The 16,293-nt window shown below is 47.8% G+C and overlaps 1 non-coding gene across 1 annotated transcript; it reads right to left on the reverse strand.

The window, feature by feature from the left end:
• Positions 1-9,546: 9,546 nt before the first annotated feature.
• On the reverse strand, positions 9,547-9,665 carry LOC137500658 (5S ribosomal RNA). The gene has a single exon (XR_011018166.1). It is a non-coding gene; the product is annotated as a 5S ribosomal RNA (ribosomal RNA).
• Between the last annotated feature and the right edge of the window lie 6,628 nt (positions 9,666-16,293).

Below are 16,293 nucleotides of genomic sequence, written 5' to 3' on the forward strand. Positions count from 1 at the left end.
AGTTGGCGCACTTAGCTGGTGCCTCCGGGTTTAGGGGGCAGGCAGCAGCTGCATGGTTTTCACCACACTTTACGCACCTCCTAGGCATTTTACAGTAATTAGCGGTGTGCCCCCACCGCTGGCATCGATAGCATTGAGATGGGCCTTCACGGCCCCTAAAAGCCTCAATTTTGACCGCACACCCACACAAATATTTGAGTGAGTAAATGGTCTCGGAGAATTTATCCTTCGGGAGTGTTACACTCATAACACTCAAGGGTATCACTTTCTTGGACGTAGCATCACGTCGCGTGTACTGATACACGTCCTGTGGTTGATATCCGAGTGCTATGAGTTCCTCTCGAACCCAGTCCACGTCTACTGTTGAAACAATATTCCGAATGATCACTTTGAGGAGCCTTTTACTCGCGAGCTGGTGCGTGTAAAAGCTCTTGTTGTTCTCCTCGAAATACTGTTTCAACAGTTGGTAATCCTGCTCATTTTCCGCGTGGAATTTCAGAGCATCCCTAGTATTGATGACTCTGATATTTCCAGTGCAGCGGGTCCTCAAGTAATTATAGTGGCGCTGATATTCTGATTTATCATGCACCACTATAGGGGGAACAGAGACTTTTTTCGGGGTCGAAACATCCATGGCCTCGCCCTGGTTTTCTTGAGAGGAGCTCTGCCCTGTCTCATTGTTATTTGGGGTCGAACCCGCGACCCTATCAGGCCTAGGAGGCTGAGAGGGGGCAGCGCTCGTAGAGGGTTGAGGTGCAGGAGCGGGGGCAGGGGGGAGGGGGACTAAATCAGCCGCAGACATATTGCCCTCAGTGGGCAAGGAAGCCAGCACACTAAACGAATTAGAGGTAGGAACAGGCTTGGGACGTAGTTCCCTTCTGGCCTGTTTCTCTCTAGCGTACATGTTTCTAATTTTCTTAGCCACAGAATGATTGCTGCGGAAGGCGGCAGCCAAGTGAGCCGGAAAATCACCGGTTCTGGAATATTCCTCAAACTTCTCCCTTGTGAGAGAAGTGAGAAGATTAATGGTAGAGCCGGCTCTAGATGCCGACGTAGTGCGATTATCGCACCTAGCGCGCTTTATCGTGTCAGCAAGAGGAGGGAAATCATCTCCACCACCTCCCGGTGGCGGGGAGTTAGCCATCATGCAACTACGAAGTTACCAAGACAGGCACACCAGAGCAAGCAAACAACAGCAAGCGATAGCACTTACCAGTTATATAGCAGGGAATTTGCCAAAAGGATTGGTACTTAATCCACTTTAGCTATTCACTGTATATACTGTAAGGTATTAACGTTTGCACCACCAAGAAAGAGCTCACACCAGTCACACAGCGGGAGAAAGCAGTACGTAGCGTCCGTACAAGTTGCCAGATTGTTCTCGAATGCTAAAATTTTTCGGCCCCCTTGCAATTCTTTTTAAGACCGAGAGGGCTGCATGCGACTAGCCAATGAGCGCAAGCTTACTGCAGCCTTATTGGTTGGCTCGTAACGTTGAGCAACCTTGCAGGCTACAAAACTGGTGCGCAGAGTGATTCGGTATCATTTTCCCTTCGAAGTAGAGCAGCAGAGCATCATAGCATCATGTCAGGACGAGGAAAGGGAGGAAAAGTGAAGGGCAAGTCCAAGAGTCGCTCCAGCCGTGCAGGCCTGCAGTTCCCTGTCGGCCGTATCCACCGTCTCCTCCGCAAGGGAAACTACGCTGAGCGAGTGGGTGCTGGGGCTCCTGTGTACCTGGCTGCAGTCATGGAATACCTGGCAGCTGAAGTTCTTGAGTTGGCGGGCAATGCAGCCCGTGACAACAAGAAGACCAGGATCATCCCTCGTCACTTACAGTTGGCCATCCGTAACGACGAGGAGTTGAACAAGTTGCTGTCTGGAGTGACCATTGCCCAGGGTGGTGTTCTGCCCAACATCCAGGCAGTGCTCCTGCCTAAGAAGACCGAGAAGAAGGCTTAAGTTCCTGTTCTCGGTCAGGGCGTTGGCTCACCGGAAAAATATAAATAAACGGCCCTTTTCAGGGCCACCAACTCCTTAAGATAAGAGCTGTTTGTCTATCATGCTGCTATAGCTATCTTAGCAGAAGTATGGAGAAATCCTGAAGTGATAGAGCAGTTCAGACAACTCTCCTAATAATAATGATAATAATAACAATAATGAGACACTGCAAATATGAGGGCATCTGTAACATTAGCCAGGAGAGCACAAGAATAGCCTTTCCTTTGAGGTTATTTATTTAAGGGGGAAATGAGTAAGGTAGCTCCAGGCCCCTCTTAATATTTAATTTTCAGAAGGGAAGGAAGAAGGAAGTACATTATAGATTTCTTTTCATTTCATTTATGCTGTATAATTCTGTTCTTGACTGCTGGATACTACCAACCTATGCATGTAAGAACACACACTTAACTAGAAAGGAAAGGAAAGGATACTTAAAGTAGTATATTTACAATACTTTGTCTTTTAGACGTGCACAGCAAGGAAGATAATGTTTGTTTTCTCTTGTTAGCATTAAAATGTAGACATCATAACTGATAATGAGGGCTTTTTTCCGTGCAGGTTTCGGGGAGATGACTGTTTTGAGAGGGAGAATAGCGCAAGCTACGTTAGAGGAGTACTGTAAGTGGGACTCTGTGCTCTTTTGAGAGGTAAGTGGTGGCCCTGAAAAGGGCCGTTTTTTAAATACTGCATGCTCACAAACGGGAGCACGCTCGGAGGAGACTTAACCACCAAAACCGTACAGGGTGCGTCCCTGCCTCTTGAGAGCATAGACGACATCCATGGCGGTCACGGTCTTCCTCTTGGCGTGCTCGGTGTAGGTGACGGCATCCCGGATAACGTTCTCCAGGAATACCTTGAGCACGCCACGGGTCTCCTCGTAGATAAGTCCCGAAATACGCTTGACTCCACCTCTGCGAGCGAGACGTCTGATGGCAGGCTTAGTGATGCCCTGGATGTTGTCTCGGAGCACCTTCCTGTGACGCTTGGCGCCTCCTTTGCCGAGTCCCTTGCCTCCCTTGCCTCGTCCGGTCATGATAGATCAGTAGAGCTGCGAGTTCAGAGCTAGAATGCGGCTGGCACTCGAGGCCCCTCGCTTTTGTTGAAAGTGCCTGGCCCCGGTGACGTCAGCACCGCCCGGCCAATGGGAGTGCAGCTGCTACCGAGGGTGGGGGAAGCGAAGCAATAAAACAGTCGGGCAGCAAGCCCCCGAACCATTCTTCCTGGGACGAGTCGACAGTGAGCACGTGATGGCCCGTACTAAGCAGACTGCACGTAAATCTACCGGAGGCAAGGCCCCGCGCAAGCAACTGGCCACCAAGGCTGCCCGTAAGAGCGCGCCTGCCACCGGAGGAGTGAAGAAGCCTCATCGCTACAGGCCCGGTACCGTGGCCCTGCGTGAGATCAGACGCTACCAGAAGAGCACTGAGCTTCTGATCCGCAAGCTGCCCTTCCAGCGGCTGGTGAGAGAGATAGCTCAGGACTTCAAGACCGACCTGCGCTTCCAGAGCTCGGCTGTCATGGCCTTGCAGGAGGCCAGTGAGGCCTACCTGGTGGGTCTTTTTGAAGACACCAACTTGTGTGCCATCCACGCCAAGCGTGTCACCATCATGCCTAAGGACATCCAGCTCGCCCGCCGCATCCGTGGCGAACGTGCCTAAGTCCGGTGCTTGTCTTATGGCTGGAGCTTTACCAAACGGCCCTTTTCAGGGCCACCAAAATTTCCTAGAAGAGTAGTTATTGTCTCTCTGGTCTAGGATAGAAGGAAAACGAAAAGAAAAAAAGCTAGTGGTTCCTCTAGGTTCAAGGAAAAATCTAAGAGTAACAGAATATAATAATAATAACAATAATAATAATAATAATAATAATAATAATAATAATAATAATAATCTTGAGTATTGAGTACAATAATTCATTAATTAATATCTAGGACGTGATAGTAATAATAATAATAATAATAATAATAATAATAATAATAATAATAACAACAACAACAGCAACAGCAAAAGTGCAGTAAGTAAGGATAAAGAAAAATGTAGTTAAGTACAATAATAATGAAATTTGAAGAGTGAGTCGCCCCGCAATGAGACAAACTAGCCTGTTTAGGAGGCAGAGATAGGAGAGGCCAGGGTTCCAGCCTTGGACAGTGACTGACATAATATGCTCTCTTGGGGAATAAAATTGATGGCCCTGATAAGGGCCGTTTTTCCTCTGCTCCTACGAGAGCAAGAGGTGCGTGTAGAAGGAAGCAAGAACATGAAATGTCCTCACTTCCTTTTTGCTGGTGCCTTTTTAGGCGAGGCCTTGGGCTTAGCGGCCTTTTTAGGCTTAGGTGCCTTAGGTTTCTTAGTGGGCACCTTGGCGGCCTTCTTAGCCTTGGAAGGAGCCTTCTGCTTGGGTTTGGGAGCAGGAGCGGCCTTCTTCTTCTCGGCAGGCTTTTTGGAAATGGCTTTCTTGGCTGCAGCCTTGGCTCCACCAGCCTTCTTCGCCTTGGGGATGCGCTTCTCCTTGGGGGCAGCGGACCGCTTGACAGGGGCTGCGCTGGCCTTCTCCGGCTTGGCAGCCGAAGCGAGCTTGAAGGAACCTGAAGCTCCCTTCCCCTTGGTCTGGACCAGCTCTCCGGAAGCCACGGCAGATTTCAGGTACTTCTTGATGAAAGGGGCCAGCTTCTCAGAGTCCACCTTGTAGTTGGCAGAGATGTACTTCTTGATAGCCTGCAGAGAAGATCCACCTCGTTCCTTCAGGCTCTTGATGGCACTGCCCACCATCTCGGAGGTTTTCGGATGGGCAGGCTTGGTGCGAGGTTTCTTCGATGCAGAAGCCTTGCTCTTCTTGGGCGACGCCTGGGCCGGAGCCGAGGCGGGTGCAGATGCTGCCGATGCTGTTGCTGTGTCAGCCATGGTCACGATGAGAATGTGTTCGCGCGCTCCCCTGGTTATCTGAGTGTATCAGGCTACTCGGACCGCGCAGGAAACAGCAGTGGCTGGCTGTCGGGTGGGTTGCGCGGCGACAAGTTGGGGACGTGCTTCCTAGCTCCTTTCTCGTGCTCCCTGCGTCTTTAAGGGGTGGGTTACAATCAGGGTTCGGTTAGGAAGGGATAGTCAAAGGTTTGACGCTGCTCCTCAGGTGGCAGAAGTACTCGTCACCTTGCTTCGGGCGTCCTGATGGAGGTGCGTTCGATGGGCAGCATTTCACCAGCCGCCTCTCCATGCCGACGTTTAGGGGCGGCCGTCGTCGTCGCGACGCCCCCGGGAGTGACCCCCTCTTACCTGAAGGAAGCCCAATCCTTCCTCTAGCAATGGAGCTGAACGGCCATCCTCAGGCTCTAACCCCTTCCGAGTGAGAGCAAAGGCAAGTCAGCCTTTAGGTAGTTTTCCACAGAGTGAAGCAGACCTGCTGTAATCTGCCTCTTGTAGCTTTGCTTGAAAGGACCTACAGGATAAAGGACATAAGTTAGAAGCTAGCCTCCATGACTCGTTCGACTCCTGCTTTCCTGCTGGTAGCGCCAATCTCGTAAAGTCCTAGCCTTTAGGCCTCTATTTATAAGGCTCTCAACTCTGTACAGTCTCTCACATCCAGCAGCTTTCAGCCCCTGTCGGGGGTCGAAAGCTCAGGTTGGGAAAAGGGACAGCCTGCCCAAGGGAACCTCTAGATGTTTCTTAGGGCATAATTAAATTTCCAGTTCGCTACAGAGCCTGTACCGCCTCAGGAGAGGCTTCACCCCTCGCCTGCTGGATGGAGGCATTGTGAGTCGTATCTTACTGCCTCCAGTGGGCTGCGAAGGCAGGATCGAGAACACCGTGACGGAGGAAGGGGCAGTCAGTCCAGACTCTTCAAAGAACAGATTTCCTGTACCAGGAGATGATAAGTCTGTCAGTTTGATAGACCTGGCAACATCCCTTACCTTCGGTCAAATTTCTTTAGGATGAGAGACCCTTTGAGACAGCAACTCAGCAGATTTATTGGAAGGAAGGAAGGAAGGAAGGAAGGAAGGAAGGAAGGAAGGAAGGAAGGAAGGAAGGAAGGAAGGACCATGGTTTCCCAACAAACTTCTCTGCAAGACATTGCCACAACTTACAAGGGAAAAAATGTAAAGGTTTGAGGTGCTGCAACACTCATACAGCTAACATCTCACTTAAATGGTCCTGAAAGAAAGAAAGAAAGAAAGAAAGAAAGAAAGAAAGAAAGAAAGACAGAAAGAAAGAAAGAAAGAAAGAAAGGAAAATAATAATAATAATAATAATAATAATAATAATAATAATAATAATAATAATAATAATAATAATAAGAAGAAGAAGAAGAAGAAGAAGAAGAAGAAGAAGAAGAAGAAGAAGAAGAAGAAGAAGAAGTTGTGTTTAATGACCCTTCAATAGGAGTTTATTTTTTGAGAGAAGCTAGTGTTTTTACCTTGAATATGTATACTCTGAACGAGGTGAAGCAGAATTTGAAGCCAACTGATCGCGCCGAGACTCGATCTTGCTACCCACCTTCATCATACAGAGTAGCGTATGACGATGATGATGATGATGATGATGATGATGATGATGATGGTAGTAATAACTGTATCCAAAATTCAGGTAACATCAGTTTTTACTCGCAAAATGGTTTCATGATTTCTTTGGCTAAGAGAACCAAGCGGTAACCCTAACCTCGAAAATGAATTGTCGCTCTCGATTTATAAGATGCCCTTTCTTTCTTCGGCCTAGTCGCTATCTAGTCGGCAGTCGTTTGAAATCGTGCAGGTTTCTGCATGGTTCGACGTGCGTATCCTACTAGCAGTTGAAGTCAGCGTGAAATTAAGTACAGTACAGTAACTATGTGTAAGATCTCCTTCACTTGGTGAGACAAGTTGTAGGGCCAAATAAAGGTACAGAGAGCAGAGAGAGCATTACATAACATAGAGCTAAATATGCACTGTACTTGGGTTGATGGTGTATTATACTGAACGCCCTCTTCCCCCCCTCCCCCTGCCATTACATCTTTACTGAATGATTCTGCACAACGTTCCCTGCTGTTAATATTAATCCCCTACTGGGTTTTAGCTTAACGGTATCACTCGGTAATCATCATCATCATGACAGCCTCTGTCCTTCATGCTAAAAATCAGCTGCAGAGAAAAGGACCCTTTGTGTTCTTGCCATTATTATTATTATTATTATTATTATTATTATTATTATTATTATTATTATTATTATTATCATTATCATTTACCTCAGCGAATGAAAGCCCATGTATGAACATTTTTTTGTACATAAGCAACGATCAGCTGCTTTACCGACACCTTGTAATCCAAGAAAGAAAGAAAGAAAGAAAGAAAGAAAGAAAGAAAGAAAGTAAGTATAGGGGTACCTAACCACTCCTGAAAACTACTTTCATTGAAGGTTGTACTAGGCCAAACTCTAGAGACCTCTTACTAAATGGTACCATACTACAGGGCAGGTGTAAAAAATAGTTAATGAAACCGTATAATGAAAGGTACAGACTTAAGAGCAAGTGGCGTACTGGCTTATTATCCCTCCCTTCCAGGACCCTTCTTGCAACCACTAACCACCACCTACACCCCTGCCCAAGCAGTATTCGAGCATCGGGCTGTGTGATGTGGTCGCCTTAGAAGTTTGTGCTAGACAATACCCCAAAGAAAGTAGGTGGTTTAAGACAGGCAATAAAGTTTTAAGTTTTACTCCTCTTCCCTCAAATATGAAGAGAAGTACACCATAATGAGGGGTACTAAGCCATTTAAATTCATGACAGAGACCTGATGATTCTTAGCCCTGCTGATCTAGGGTGACACTTGATATAACCAGGCCAGACCCAGTACCTGAATATTTTTAGGTTATCCAAGCCAAACCTGGGTTATATATTGCCCGAAATATGTAGCATCTACCCTGTAATTAGAAGATGCAGGTGTGACTTCACGACTGGTGATGATATAACGGAGCACAATTTAGCATGTTAGGTACTAGTAGATCCACGATCAGCCCTAGCCGTGTCTGATGCAGAAATCCTAACCTGACTTGGGAAGAACGGTAACTTATTTCTTTCTTTCTTTCTTTCTTTCTTTCTTTCCTTGAACGCTAGCCTGTAGTAGTAAGGCAAGAGGCAGTGATCAGGTGGTCAGCAAAAGGACACATTATTGCTTGAGTTCGAAATTGTCCACTGCCTTAAGTAATAGTCGTATTAGTAGCAGTAATGGTGGTGGTGGTACTACTAGTAAGGTTATGTTCACTATTATCTTACGCCTTTCGTAGATGCCGAGGTGCCGGAAGTTTGTCCCGCAGGAGTTCTTTTTATGCGCCCATATCTACAGACCATCGAAATATCACACGAGTGAGCCGGTGTCGAACCTGTCAAGTAGGGCTCAGAATGGTCTAATTTTAATTCTAGGACGGTAACAGTAACTATACGGAGTTCCGATTCGTTCTACTCAATTTATCACTTGCCAAAAGATCGGTCAGCTGACGTACAAACAACAAAAACGAGTGCTTTCCTCCCTTCACCTAACCTAAAACGTCACGACTCTTTGAACTAACCCTTGTCGTCAAAAGGTTACCTTCTCAGTCTTATTTGAAGGGCGTCTCGTCTTTGATAGAAATGAAAGAGTTTTACAAGTTCCTAGGCTTCAAAACTACGTTACATCGCAACACACGCACTTCGAAGATAGCGGGCTGTGTGTAGGCCACTGTACTGCACTGGTGCCCTACCGTTCGTAAGGAAGCCCGGGAGAGACACGAGCGTACTACAAACTTGTAACTTATTGCCGAACCGTGTCGTAATTTGAATAGCTACTTACCTGAAAGAACATAAAAGGAAATTGTTCGACTCTTTGAGGGGCTGCTAAATGCCGCGGTCGGTTGCTAGGACATGGCTTTCATTGTAATCACGACAGTGTCGATGACGTTGCATGGAAACCACCTTCCTCGCGATTTTCAAGGTGGGCGGGGAGTTTAGAAGCCTCGTTCCGCCCTTTAATAATCTTAATATTGGGAGAAATAGGACGTAGAATGATGTTATGTGCCATAAGAGGCCTGCAGGATAAGCTACACTAACCTAAAAGAATAAGAACAGCAAGTTTAGACATAGGGACGTACGATAGGAGGTACGAAAGTTAAAATCCTGGCACGAGTAATTGGAAGCGGTGCTAGGCTCAGCAAGGGTCCCCTAGGTCGACACACACACACACACACACACACACACACACACACACACACACACACACAGAGAGAGAGAGAGAGAGAGAGAGAGAGAGAGAGAGACGACGAATAATAATAATAATAATAATAATAATAATAATAATAATAATAATAATAATAATAATAACAACAACGATGATGATGATGTCGCCGCCGCCAGGTTAGGCCGGTCACCTAGGAGGAAATGCAATACTACGCTAAGCTTCGTTCCTGTATAGCCACGGGGTCGAAGAGCAGCAAAAGGTCTAGCTAGTTTCAGACGTAACAAAAAACGTGATTTAAGCAATTTCTGCTGGCCTGAGGCAAAAGTTGAAAGTAAGTTGTCGTACTGGGACTGGGAAACTTGGTAAAAAGGGAATTGAGCCAACGGCACGTGGTGTTCCCAAGCGGTCACCCATCCAAGTACTGACCACGCCCAATGTTGCTTAACTGCGGTGATCGGACGAGAACCGGTGTATTCAACATGGTATGGCCGTTGGCGAGAGAACGGAGCTTGAAACGTCCATACGAACCGCAAAGCGAGTTTCCTGGAGGTCTTTGTGGCGCGGGGGCGTTGGCAATGGTGCAGGGGTGTGCTCGGAGGTCGCCGTCGCGGAGCGGGCGCGGGTGGTTGTCGCGCTCCGCGGCGAAACGTACCCTAACTCGACTTAACCCCACTTCTCGTAACCTAACCCCAAAAAAACGCGCGCGCTGGCGCGCGCGCGCACACACACACGGGAAGTGTCGAGGGTTGTAATAATAATAATAATAATAATAATAATAATTACTGAAGGTGGTTGTGAAGGGGCCGGCGCTGTAGCGCAGGGGCAGCGTGCCTGCCTCGTAGCTGGGGGGCCCGGGTTCAATTCCCGGCCAGGCAAAGGAATTTTACCTCGATCTAATGGCTGCTTTGAGGTCCACTCAGCCTGCTTGCTTAGGGGCTGTAGTGCCATGGGGCTTGGTCTGGTTTTCATTGTAAAGGACAAAGCAGGAGGATTTTTAGCAATAAGGTAATGTAGTAGTAGTAGTAGTAGTAGTTCTTCCCTCCTTAGCTTATGATTTGAATGTTTTGCACTGTCTTTCGATGTATATGAAGTAGGACAGATAGATAAAATCAGAGTGGAGTTGATAACAAGGCTAACAGATGCTGCTCTTTTTTTTAAAGGTGTGGTGGCCCTGAAAAGGGCCGTTTGTTAAGAATGCAGCAAGGCAGAAAACCTGGCACCTTACTTGGAGCTGGTGTATTTGGTAACTGCCTTGGTACCCTCACTGACGGCGTGCTTGGCCAGCTCACCGGGCAACAGGAGGCGGACGGCAGTCTGGATCTCCCGACTGGTGATGGTGGAGCGCTTGTTGTAGTGGGCCAGACGGGAAGCCTCAGCGGCGATGCGCTCGAAGATGTCGTTGACAAAGCTGTTCATGATGCTCATCGCCTTGCTGGAGATGCCAGTATCAGGATGTACCTGTTTAAGCACCTTGTAGATGTAGATGGCATAGCTTTCCTTCCTCTTGCGCTTCTTCTTCTTGTCTCCCTTGGAGATGTTCTTCTGGGCCTTGCCGGCTTTCTTGGCTGCCTTTCCGCTTGTCTTGGGTGGCATGGTTGTCTGGGATGTCTCCTAGAAAGTAAATTTTTCGGCTTTTTTTTTTTTTTTTTTTTTTTTGTTGATGGCCAGTGGATGGGAGCCCCGGGGCGAAAATGATGCCCCCCTACTCATCTGTTTCCTAGGTTTGGCCGATGAGGCAGGAAGTCTCTGATCTCACTGCACTGGCGGGGGAAAAACCATCTGTCAGATAGGCCAGAGGCCTATCGTCAGAAAAGAAACCCCCAATTCGCTACTAATTTGTTTTCAAATAAAGAAGTCGGAGTGAAGTATTAAATATAAGAGCCCTTCTTAACAAACAGCCCCTAACAGGGAAAGAATTTTGAGATATTTAGTGAGAGGAATGTGTCAATTTGCAAAAGGCCGAAAGGGTTGGCAGGTTCGAAAAATTAAGGCAGGTCATAGAGGATCCAAGGGCCACGGTACTTCAGGCGAGTACTCGGCTTCTTGGTCCTCATGATCCGTTTTAGTAATAGAATACCAGGGTCCTCTGATAGGTTCGAGAGGATCCTAGCCCTGGTCATCCTCACTACTTTATTTATCTGAGATCTAAGTGTGGGGATACGAAGCTCAGCCCGTATCCTCTTGTTAGATTTCAGATAAGGTGCTCTGGTCATCATTCGTAGTGTCTTATTCTGAAAAGTTTGTAATTTTGACAGTGGAGTCTTTGCAATATAGCCCCAGGCCTCACAGCCATACAGCAGGATGGGCCTGATACATGCTAGGTAAATATTTCTCTTGATGGTGGTAGAGATATACTTATTGCCTAGCAGAGGTCTCAGCGCTTTCATCCGTGCTGTGGCACGCTGTCTGGCCTGTTCTATATTGTATCTCCAGGACAAAGTTCTGTCCAGAATTAGGCCAAGGTATTTAATTTTGTTAGTCCAAGACACGGGGACTTTATTAATAGTGAGACGATCAAGGCTAGGCCGGCGCCGGGTGAAAACAATTGCTTGTGTTTTCTCCGCATTTATTTTCACCTTGTTCCGGAGACACCACTCCCGGAAGGAATCGATCCATTGTTGCAGTCGTCGGACGGCATAGTCATTTCGTTTCATGCCGATGTAAATGGCTATGTCATCCGCATACTGCTGGATCTCAACTCCATCTAGTGTGGGAAGATCGTTCACATATAGGCCGTAGAGTGTGGGGCTTAGCACTCCACCCTGTGGGACTCCAGCTCTAAGTACCCGAGGGGTGGATTGCTCCCCTTCACAGGAAATATAAAATTTCCTGTTAGTCAAATATGACTGGATAATTTTGACAAGGTAAGAAGGAACTTTATATAGTTCCAGAAGTTTCACTATGAGATTATCGTGCCAGACAGTGTCAAAAGCTTTCTCTACATCGAAAAATACTGCTGGCACGCTACGGCGCATATTGAACGACCTTGTGACATACTGTGTCAGGCGCAGCACCGCAAGGGGGGCACTGCGCCTGGACCTGAACCCAAACTGCTCAGGTCGCAGTATGTTGCGGGTGCTAAGGTATCCGTTAAGGCGTGAGAGAAGAAGTCTCTCGAATATCTTAGAGATATGTGATAACAGGGTTATCGGACGATAATTTTGAGGGAATAATTTATCCTTCCCTGGCTTCGGGAAGACTATCATTTTACCAGTCTTCCAGACGTCAGGGAAGTATCCCAGTTTGATACAGGCCGAAAATATGGTAGCTAGGAAGATTACTGCTCTATATGGCAGTGATTTGATTTCCTTGTTAGAAACCCTGTCATCACCGGGAGACTTCTTCTCATTTAAATTTTTAATTACCCTGCGAACCTCGCGGGGCTGGAAGTCAGGTACGTTAAAGTCTGGTGTCCATTGTCTTTCGAAAGCCAAGGCTTTTCTGCGTATCTCACGGGTCCGTCGTTCGTCATCGTCATCGTCATCGTCAGCTAAGTTGTGAGTTACGCACTGGCTTTCAATGGTATCCGCAAAAGCCTCGGCTTTATCATAGGGGGAGAACACCAGGCCGTGCCGTCCATGGATGGCACGCCGGGGTTCCTGGGTTCGAGTCAGACCGCGAGTTACACGCCAAAAGTCGCGCTCTGACTCGTGCTCCGAAAGATGTCGGCAGAATTCCTCCCATCTTTCAATCTTACGTTCCAGCAAGCGATTGCGGACTTCGCGGGCTAGTTCCTGGTATTCCGCCCGGTCAGCTGGGTCCCGGAATCGTTGCCACCTCTTCCTATATCTATTTTTAATTTGGATCAAATCCTTAAGGAGATCCGGAGTAGTGTCATTCTCAGAACCGGGAGAGTTCTGAGAATGATTATTATTATTATTGTTATTAAATTTAGCAGCTCGAATGATGTATTTCCTGGCGTTGCAGACCTTATTGTTAAGGTGCGCAATCGCGCGGTCAACATCATTCGTGCTAGTAATCGGAAATGTTTTCAGGTTTTTATTGACATGCCACGTGAATTTGTGGTAGTCAAGGTTTAGTTTAGAAGTAGGAAGAGACGGCTCGTCGAGCCTAACCCAGGTAAGATTAAAGATGATAGGCTTGTGGTCAGAATTTAGTTCATCAGGGACTAGAAAATCAATAGCCCTGCTGTAATATTTGGTGACTGCGACATCTAGGACATCAGGCGGGCCACCATTATCCGGATAGAAGGTGGGCTCCGTGGGAGCATATACACTGATGTCGGTATCTACCATATGTTGCTGGAGTATTCTCCCCCTAGGATTTATAGTCCTGGAGTTCCAGTCGGTGTGCTTGGAATTCAAGTCGCCTCCGATGATAGAGGGCGTATGGCTAGGATTTTTAAGCAAGATATCAAGCTCCGCTGTATGAAGCGGAGCACTGGGGGGGAGATAGGCCGCAAAAATACGATAATGATAATTACTGTGTCTAATCTCGATACCGAGAGACTCAATAGCTCCGAGAGGGAGGGGGTCTATGACGTGATGAGTAAGCTTGGACTTAATCAGCACGGCCACGCCCCCGCCCTCTCTGTCAATTCTATCTTTGCGGTATACCGCAAAGTTCTTAATTTTGAAGGGCATATGAGGTTTCAGCCATGTTTCCCCTAGCAGGAGGATATCGATGTTATGCTCAGAGATAAACGACTCAAGTTCGTATCTCTGAGCAGAAACACCCTTGCAATTCCACGCACAAATTCTGAGGTCCATTGTCAAACAGTGACTGCCTCATTAAGGTTCTGAAAAGTACTGAAAAGCAGCACTTAACAGGACTCCAATTTTGTCAATCACGGTTTCACAAGTCCTCAGTTTAGTTATGGTGTCTTTAATAATGGGCAGTAATTTTGAAAAATTAATCTGCCTCACGAGGTTCAAAATGTCACTCATGCCCGAGAAGTCGGAGATGGGTGACGCTTCCACTGAGGGGGCAGGGTTCGATTCAGGGGCGGGGGCGGCCTGGGCGCCTCCAGCAGCAGCTGCATAGGAAAAGTTGGGATCTACTGCACGGGAGGGGGGGAGAGCCTTTCGCTTCTCGGTTTTCAAGACCTCCCTGACGACCTTCTGTTCCATAATATTGCGGAACAGCTGGCATCCCCTCCAGGAGGCTGGGTGTTCACCCAGGCAGTTAGCACACTTAGCTGGTGCCTCCGGATTTAAGGGGCAGGCAGCAGCTGAGTGGTTTTCACCGCATTTCACACATCTCAGAGGCATTTTACAATAGTTAGCGGTGTGCCCCCACCTCTGACATCGGTGGCACTGAGAGGGGCCCTCACGGCCCCTGAAAGCTTCAATTTTCACAGAGCACCCGCATAAGTGCCTGACGGAGTAAATAGTCTCCGAGAATTTGTCCTTCGGGAGGGTGACGCTCATAACACTTAGAGGTACCACCTTCTTGGACGTGGCATCACGTCGTGTGTACTGGTACACGTCCTGAGGTTGGTATCCAAGTGCTATGAGTTCCTCTCGAACCCAGTCTACGTCCACTGTGGAAACAATATTTCGAATGATAACTTTTAGAAGCCTCTTACTCGCGAGCTGGTGAGTATAGAAGCTCTTTCCATTATCTTCGAAATACTGCTTCAGCAGTAGGTAATCATGCTCGTTTTCTGCATGAAACTTCAGGGCATCCCTGGTATTGATTACCCTGATGTTACCAGTGCAGCGCGATTTTAAGTATTTATAGTGGCGCTGATACTCCGACTTATCAGCTACCACTATGGGGGGAACAGAGACTTTTTTGGGGGCTGATACATCCATGGCCTCGCCCTGGCTTTCTTGCGAGGAGCTCTTTTTTTTTTTTTTTTTTTTTTTTTTTTTTTTTTTTTTGTTGATATCTAGTGGTCGAGAGCCCCGGGGCAACAGAAGGCCCCCCTACTCGTCTGTATCTGCGTCGTTCCCTAGAGGCGGGAAAGAAGTCACTGTTCTCAATTTACTCTAGTGGGGGGAGAAAGCAATCTGTCGGTGGAGAAAACTGGTTCGCCACGTCAGAGATGAAAACCCCCCTCTTCGCTGTGCTATTAGTTTTCTAGTTTAATAGTGCTAGGTGGCAGGGTCTTGTTGCTGTTGGTTACCTGGTTAGAAAAGGAGAAGGCAGTCTAGTGAGGATAGGAGTCTTGTCAGGGCAGGAATCTTGACAGGGGATGACAGGGTAGTTTAATGAACAATCAGTTGTCTGCTTGGCATTGGTGGAGCTTGAGGGGTTAGTTGGGAATAGAGAAGGCTTAGTAGCAGGTGGATAAGTGTGGAATTGTCGTAGCTGGGAGGTTGAACGGTTGGTGAGAAGGATGGAAGGGTGGAGTGATTCAGTAGTGGAGAGGGTTGGTTGAGATGGTTGGCATGCCTGTAGTGCGAACGGATTGCATTTTTGAGGAAGGGACATCCGGGGTAAGAGGCAGCATGATTGCCCCCACAGTTAGCACACCTCGGCTGCGAGGAGCTCTGCCCCTTGCAATTCTTTTTAAGACCGAGAGGGCTGCATGCGACTAGCCAATGAGCGCAAGCTTACTGCAGCCTTATTGGTTGGCTCGTAACGTTGAGCAACCTTGCAGGCTACAAAACTGGTGCGCAGAGTGATTCGGTATCATTTTCCCTTCGAAGTAGAGCAGCAGAGCATCATAGCATCATGTCAGGACGAGGAAAGGGAGGAAAAGTGAAGGGCAAGTCCAAGAGTCGCTCCAGCCGTGCAGGCCTGCAGTTCCCTGTCGGCCGTATCCACCGTCTCCTCCGCAAGGGAAACTACGCTGAGCGAGTGGGTGCTGGGGCTCCTGTGTACCTGGCTGCAGTCATGGAATACCTGGCAGCTGAAGTTCTTGAGTTGGCGGGCAATGCAGCCCGTGACAACAAGAAGACCAGGATCATCCCTCGTCACTTACAGTTGGCCATCCGTAACGACGAGGAGTTGAACAAGTTGCTGTCTGGAGTGACCATTGCCCAGGGTGGTGTTCTGCCCAACATCCAGGCAGTGCTCCTGCCTAAGAAGACCGAGAAGAAGGCTTAAGTTCCTGTTCTCGGTCAGGGCGTTGGCTCACCGGAAAAATATAAATAAACGGCCCTTTTCAGGGCCACCAACTCCTTAAGATAAGAGCTGTTTGTCTATCATGCTGC

The sequence above is a fragment of the Anabrus simplex genome, chromosome 4 (genome assembly GCF_040414725.1).
Source record: "Anabrus simplex isolate iqAnaSimp1 chromosome 4, ASM4041472v1, whole genome shotgun sequence".
Lineage (NCBI taxonomy): Eukaryota > Metazoa > Arthropoda > Insecta > Orthoptera > Tettigoniidae > Anabrus > Anabrus simplex.